Consider the following 8,394-nt stretch of genomic DNA (forward strand, 5'->3'; position numbering starts at 1 on the left):
TCTGTGTTGAGGTTACATTCTATGACCCTTATATTAAGAAAATCAATCAAATACTCTACTGAAATGTTAGTGGGACGTAAAAACAATAATATTAACATATATGGAACTCTAGTATACTCAAACTTGAGGGTCCACATTGTTAAACAGTACCATAAATTTCACAAACAAAAACTTGTGGGCCTGTAGCGTGATGGTTATCGCGGTAGTCTTGAAATTGAATATTGAAGGCCATGGGTTTCGAATCCAGTCATTTTACTGTAAGAAAATAATAATAATAATAATAATAATAATAATAATAATAATAATTTTCTTTACGTCCCACTAAGTACTTTTACGGTTTTCGGAGACGCCAAGGTGCCGGAATATAGTCCCCCAGGAATTCTTTTACATGCCAGTAAATCTACCTACACGAGGCTGACGTATTTGAGCACCTTCTAATACCACCGGACTGAGCCAGGATCGAACCTGCCAAATTTGGATCAGAAGGCCATCGCATCAACCGTCTGAGCCACTCAGCCCGGCGTAAGAAAATTCTTCTTTATCTGTTTACCCTCCAGGGTCGGTTTTTCCCTCGGACTCAGCCATGGATCCCACCTCTACCGCCTCAAGGGCAGTGTCTTGGAGCTTCAGAATCTGGGTCGGGGGATATAACTGGGGAGGATGACCAGTACCTCGCCCAGGCGGCCTCACCTGCTATGTTGAACAGGGGCCTTGCGGGGGCATAGGAAGATTGGAAGGGATAGACAAGGAAGAGGGAACGAAGTGTCCGTGGCCTTAAGTTAGGTACCATCCCGTCATTTGCCTGGAGAAGGATGGCCACTTCCAGGATGGCTGAGGTGGGAATCGAACCCACCTCTATTCAGTTGACCTCCCGAGACTGAGAGGACCCCGTTCCAGCCCTCGTACCACTTTTCATTTTCGTGGCAGAGCCTGGAATCGAACCCGGACCTCCGGGGGTATTAGCTAATGACATGAACCACTACACCACAGAAGCGGGCAAGACAATTATTTCAGTGTATTACAGGCATAGGCTTGAGCACCAGTCCAACTAATTTAATACGTGTGTATGGTAATGCTTCATGCATAAATTTGTGAAGGAGACTTTAGGAAATTCTGAACACTTCTTCTTTGTCAAGAACATCCTAGTTCATTCATCGTAACCCCAATGTACTATACATATTATGTATTTCTGTCTTCAGAGGTAAAACAGAAAATTCAAAGTACAGCAAAAACGAGAGAGCAGCGTGAGCTGAGTTCTCCTGTAGCATTCGGGAAGATCGGCCGTATCGAAGAAGAAGTAGAAGGAGAAGAAGAAGAAGAAAAAAGAAGTAAAAATAATGGATCAGAACTCCTGCTCCTTAATTACAGCTTCTCTTTTCCAAAATTGTAATAAATCATGGATGTTGTTAAGTTATCTGCCCGCTCTGGCGCTTTGGCTGAACGGTTAGCGCTTCGTGCCCCCCGTTTTTATGATACCTTCATTCTTCGGAGTGTTGGATCTCTTCCATTTCCCTTCTGATTAGTGTTAATAGAGGGTGGATGGCCAGATGTACTTCCTCTTAAAAAATAACCACCACGGAAAGCTCAGCGTACTGGCCTTCGGTTCAGAGGACCCTGGTACGATTCCCGACTGAGTCGGAGATTTTATTCGTGTCTGTTAATTCCTGTAGATCGGGGGCTGCGGGTTTGTGTTCGTATTCATACGCATCTTCAAATATATACAACACATCACACGAGAAACAACCACAGAAACACGAGGTAGTGAATATATATCCCTCCACTTACGATTGGTGATAGGAAAGGCATCCGGCCGCAAAACTAGGCTAAGTCCATACAACGTCCTTCGCCAGGCTAGAAAAAACTGGAGAGAGTAGGTAGTTGTTAAATATTTCCCCCAGAGGATGGTTGGATCCTCAAACAAATGCTGCTTTTAATTTTCAAGACATAGCGAAAGGCACGTCTAACATAATGCTCGTTTGGAGGTTTATGAAAGGCATTTCATATTTTAAAATGACATTCTTAATTATTATGATTATTCAATTTATTATTTTAACAAAAATATTTCCAATGAGTGTAGTGCATTCCTCTCAACTGTAGCATAGACGAGTATGCAGTTCACACCAACACGCTAGATGTCACCACCATCGCTGTTCGCACTCGACTCAATGCTGTTGAGATAGAGCTGTCCGGTATTGGTGTATTAAAGTATTTGGCTGGAAGATGCTTCATGTTGAGAATAATATTATTATTCAGTTGATTCTGAGCAGGAAGGTTTTCGATTCAGTTGGGAAGCGGGCCGTTGACTTACCTTTGCTGACGACCTAGCAATAATTACCTGGATTCCTGAGGAGAAACTTAACGAAATCGCCATCAAAACTGGCCTCCAGATTTCGTACCAGAGAGCACAATACATGGACTGCAAGAACCAAAGCCTGAGATCACTTGCAACCAAATATGGCAACGTCACGTAAGTTAACCACTTTAAGTACTTAGGTGAAATTATCTGGAACACTAGAAATGAAAAAAATAAAAAGTAAAATAAAAATAACACGTGCAGAAAAATTACGGAAAGCCTACACAATCACTTGGAATACGTACAAAGAAATCGCTTTCCACCAAAGCCAAACTCCACGCAGTTGAGACGTCATCTTTAAGCATCAACATCAAGAATAGAGAGAAGATAGAGCGGCAGATACTCAGGAAAGTATTTGAACCCAAGACTGAAGACGGTATCTGGATGCGTAAAAGCTCAGAAGAACTGTAATCTATGACCGAGTGATTCGTCTAAGTTGCACGGAAGAGGCATATTAAATTTTTACGGTCACACAGCACGAATGGACGACTCTCGTCTGACCAAAAATATCTTTTTCATCATTAACGGAACCCGACAAACCAAGTTACGCTGGTTGGTAGACACTCAAAGCGAAATTAATATTGACCCACTGGCAACTACACGGACCACATTGAGAAAGAAAGTGAATTCACTTAAGTTCTCATCCAAGAACCCAACAGCCAGGAACTTGAAACTAAGTTTTGGGAAGATAAGAAGAACAAGAAGTCCAGTGCTAAATAATGGTTCTGTGTGCTTCTTAGAGGGCAAAACGCATTGAATAATAATAATAATAATAATAATAATAATAATAATAATAATAATAATAATAATAATAATAATAATAATAATAATAATAATAATAATAATCTGTTGGTAGACTTAGCCCATAGCGCCGTTTCTTGATACGGGTTCTGGGATGTGGTGATATGAATTTACATGGCATGTTTTATGTCGCTCTGACACAGATAGGTCTTATGGCGACGATGGGATAGGAAAGGGCAAGGGGTGGGAAGGAAGCCGCCTTGGTCTTAATTAAGGTACAGTCCTAGCATTTGCCTGATGTGAAACCAAGGAAAACCATCTTCAGGGCTGCCGAGGTAGATTCGAACCCACTATCTCCGGAATGCAAGCTCACAGCTGCGCGAAGCTAAACCGCACGGCCAACTCGCTCGTTGATGATGATGATGATGATGATAATAATAATAATAATAATAATAATAATAATAATATTGTCCGCCTCTGTGGTGTAGTGGTTAGTGTGATTAGCTGCCATCCCTGGAGGCCCGGGTTCGATTACCGGCTCTGCCACGAAATTTGAAAAATGGTACGAGGACTGTTTTTTTTATTATTTTTACGTATGACCTCCGGAGGGGCCTCGTGCAGGTCTTCTTCTTTGACTCCTGTCGGATACGTGCACGTCTGTGATGACGGGGTCTTACCTATGATAACAATTTAATGATGAAGACGGCATACACGCACCCAGTCCCCTAGCGAGAGGAATTAACCAGTTAAGGTTAAAATCTCCTACCCGACCGGGAATCAAACCCGGTCCCTTTGGGCCAAATGTCAGCACACTAACCATTTAACCATGGAGCCGGACGTTTCATTATTATTATTATTATTATTATTATTATTATTATTATTATTATTATTATTATTATTATTATTACAGCACCAATACAAAGTAAAAGTTATTAGTGTCTTTATCCACACAGTATCAACCTCCACTCACAAATCGCGTGGCGAGAAGACTGACTTCAGAACAATTCAGAGCAGTAAGACCTATAGACACAGGCTTGTGGCAAAATGGGAGCCAACTGTGGTCGCTTTTTGACAAAGCTGCTGCACCGGATGCAGAGAAACCGGACCTCTGTCGGGTGATCTATGGCTGAGTTTTAATTTTGCCGCTAAACATCAAATCATCAGAGATATTTTGCTCGCCGACATCGTACGACATAGTGCACCGTATCTTTTCTCCACTCTTCAAGAGTCCGACTACCTCTACCGGAGACCACCATTCTACCACGATGCACGGAGGGAGCTAATACACAATTACGCGACCTTCACTTGGACGAGACTGTACACTTACTTTCGTTTCTCTCCTTCACCGTGCTTTCTTCCTCTTCACTCGCCTGGGTGGTTTCACTTTTCGCCACTACGTACTTACGATGCAGGCCGAATATGGGTCATGCAATGAATATGCTAATGGAGGCCAGCAGCCGAATTACTGCGACACCTGAACGATGCAGGCGGATGCAATAGGAAACTCATGACGCAATATCACTACAATTTACGATTTGTTTACATTCTGCTTGTCCCCTTTTCTCTCTCCCAGAGATGATAAGAGTCGATCTTCAGAAAACTCAGCATTGGGTTACTATTAAGATAGGACAGCTTGGGAGTTATAATGACGCCTACAGGCGACCTGCATGTCTGTAAAAATGGGGTCCTAGCTTTGATGAAAACACCCAGTTCTCCAGCCAGAGGTATCAACCAATTAAGATTAAAATCCCCGACCCGGCCAGGAATCGAACCAGGGATTTCTTGGACCAAAGGCTAGCACGCTAAGCATTTAGTGATGGAGCACACCATTGAGTGTCAAATCATTTTGGCAGATAGAGATAACTATTTAGCTTTAACGTCCTGATGTTGATGGTGTACTCTTTCTATGTATTTCAAGTATTGAAGTTCCCTCTGTGGATAGAATGTTCGCCCTCGTATCCTAATATCGCTGGTTCAAACCCAGCAGATGTAGTCGAATTTTTGAAAAGTGGAAAAGTGTTCATGCTGCATTCCATGTCGTTCAATATCGGTATGTAATGTAAATGGTGTTTATCCAACAAAATTAATTAAAACTGAGTCATAAGTTGTCTAACGGATTTCTTATTTCTAGGCCACCACGTACAGTAAAATGGGAAGTCGAAAAAACACACACACATGTATACATGCCCGCTGCCTGTACTCAATAGCTGGGGCCACACGATTATTATTATTATTATTATTATTATTATTATTATTATTATTATTATTATTATTATTGTACCGGCTGGTACACCTCTACGCCGCACATTTGAATTTTCCGCCTTAAAGTACTCCTCTGCAGGAGAAACCCTGAACTTTAAAAACTGGATCAACTCATTAGTTTTCTCAGAAGATGTCACTACCGTAAATTTTGTGATCACAAAGTTGTCAGTACTGTGTGAATTTCAACTTTTTTTTTGTTTTCCATTGATCAAGAAGTGTGGACATTCTCTTATAGATGTCTCTACTAAAAAACTATGACCATACACCCTGGTGCGAAGTGGGAGAACGTTATTTGAAGAAATTTTGTATTCATAAGTTTGTTCTTTACTAAATTTCGTTCTTTCATTTGTGGGTTGGCAATATTAATATTTTCTTTCCGCCAGTTTTGAACTTAGCCAATCCAGAATTTCTGTAATTAATTTTTGACCAATCGTGTCTTTATTCTTCGATTTTGATGTGTAACTGTAAGCTACCCAATAAACGCCTGTGAGTGTGTCTTAATTATTCATGAAAGGTCTCGAATCTTCCCCGAGGGTATAAAAACTCCTGATTTTCCTGTCTCTCGGCCACTCGAACAACATCTAGCATAGTGTACGGAAGTGTAGCAGGAGGCGGGAAGCGCCTCTTTCATCCGGCAGCAGCTCTTCAACAAGGTAATGGCCACTTAACATCTTCATTTCTTGCTAGCTCAGCAGTTTAATCCGCGGGGAAGGTCCGAAACCTTTGCTATGTAATAAACATGTAATCTCCCATCGTTTTTGTAAAACTTCAAATATCTTTAACTGTAATTCGGGGATAGAGAGTGCTTTACCCTCTCGAGCTCCCCTTCATACTAATTTGAGGTGACTACGTTTTCGTAACCGTTTTTCTACTCTTCCTTAATGTGTTAAATTTATTCTGTATACGAGTCACCTCCATAGTTTGGGAATAGCGCCTGTTTCATCGGCCTAGTGCCTCTAGGGTTTTAAGAAGTTTCATGTAGGAGTGCAGATTCACGCCTCCATTCAGTTTTGCATTTTGGGCCATTAACTTAACCTACTTTTTTTCTACTAAGACCCATTAGGTTGGGTACAAGATACCCCTGTTTCTTTGTAAGTGTGCCTTGAGGGCAGTTAATAGTAAAGTCCGTTGTGGCCCTTGATAGGCTCAGAACATTGAGAGCGGGTCAGCTCTTTTATATGTGGTAAAAGTGCCTCAAAGAGGCTTGGTATTCAAAGGTTCGAGCAAGCGCTCCATGTTATTAGGGGTTTTCTGCCCTTTGGTAATAGGTGTTTGTGAGCTGAGAGCTCAGAAATTGTAAAAATTAGGGCTTGTGGCACAGATTGTTAAATTGTCTCTAAATCTTGGCTTTCCTGGTCTTGTACCTGATTTGACTTCTTGTTATTTGTTAAAATCTGAAGTTTTATGTGAAAATTGTTAAGTTTTGCTATTTTCGAAAATATAACCTTAATGCAATTTTAATCAATATCTCAGCTTTGTAGTTAGACCCATTCCAGCCCGCACTTTCTTTCACCTCTGCATTCCACGGGTATCCCCGTAACAATTATTATTATTATTATTATTATTATTATTATTATTATTATTATTATTATTATTATTATTATTATTTCTGCACAATTTCTTTTCATTCTTCAGTTCTGTTCTATTCTTCCTCCTGAGAGTCTTTCGTGCACTTTCTTTTATTTGATTATTTTTATTTCTACCACATTTGCCCCTGATTCGTCTGATGACGTTGTTGTTACTTCGCGACGCACAAATTCTCTATGAAACGTGAAGAATTTCGCCTTTTTCTTGACACGACAAAAGCCTGAAAACTTATTGCCATGCCTATAAAAAGGAATTCTTTACGTTTCACGGAACTTTGCTCAATCAATCACTCAATCAGTCATTGACTACTGATCTGCATTTAGGGTAGTCGCCCAGGTGGCAGATTCCCTATCTGTTGTTTCTCTAGCTTTTTCTTAAATGATTGCAAAGAAATTGGAAATTTATTGAAGATCTCCCTTGGCAAGTTATTCCAATTCCTGCCTCCCCTACCTATACATGAATATTTGCCCCAATTTGTCCTCTTGAATTCCAACTTTATCATATTGTGATCTTTCCTACTTTTAAAGACACCACTCAAACTCATTCGTCTACTAATGTCATCCCATGCCATCTCTCTACTGACAGCTCGGAATATACCGCTTAGTCGAACACCTTGTCTCCTTTCTCTCAAGACTTCCCAGCACAAACTATGCAACATTTTTGTAACGCTACTATTTTGTCGGAAATCACACAGAACAAATCGAGCTGCATTTTTTTGGAATTTTTTCCAGTTGTTGAACCAAGTAATCCTGGTGAGGGTCCAATAGACTGGAACCATACTCTACTTGGGGTATTACGAGATTCTTACAGGCCTTCTCCTTTACATCCTTACTAACCCCTAAAACCTCTCATAACCATGTGCAGAGATCTGTATCCTTTATTTACAATTCCATTTATGTGCTCACCCCAATGAAGATATTTCCTGATATTGACACCTAGGTACTTACAGTCATTCTCATAAGAAACTTCCACACAGTAATTAAAACTGAGAGGACTTGTGTGAAATTCACAGCCTGACTTTTAACCCCGTTTTTCATCATATCATTGCGTACTGTCCATCTCACAACATTATTGGGGTATTTCGCATTTGCTCACAATCTTGTAACTTTATTTATTACTCTATACAGAATAACATCATCCGCAAAAAATCTTATCTCTAATTCCACTTCTTTACTCATATCAATTATATGCTATATAAGGAAACATAAATGTCCTTGAGGAATTCCCTTCTTAATTATTACGAGGCCAGAAAGAGCTTCGCCTACTCTAATTCTCTGAGATCTATTTTCTAGAAATATAGCCACCCATTCAGTCACCCATTTTTACTAGTAGTCTCCCATGATCCACCATATCAAATGCCTTAGACAGGTCGATCACGATACTAGCCATTTGACCTCCTGAATCCGGGATATCTGCTATAACTTGCTGTAATCCTAGAAGTTAAGCTTTGG

Source organism: Anabrus simplex, chromosome 1 (genome assembly GCF_040414725.1).
Source record: "Anabrus simplex isolate iqAnaSimp1 chromosome 1, ASM4041472v1, whole genome shotgun sequence".
Classification (NCBI taxonomy): Eukaryota; Metazoa; Arthropoda; class Insecta; order Orthoptera; family Tettigoniidae; genus Anabrus; species Anabrus simplex.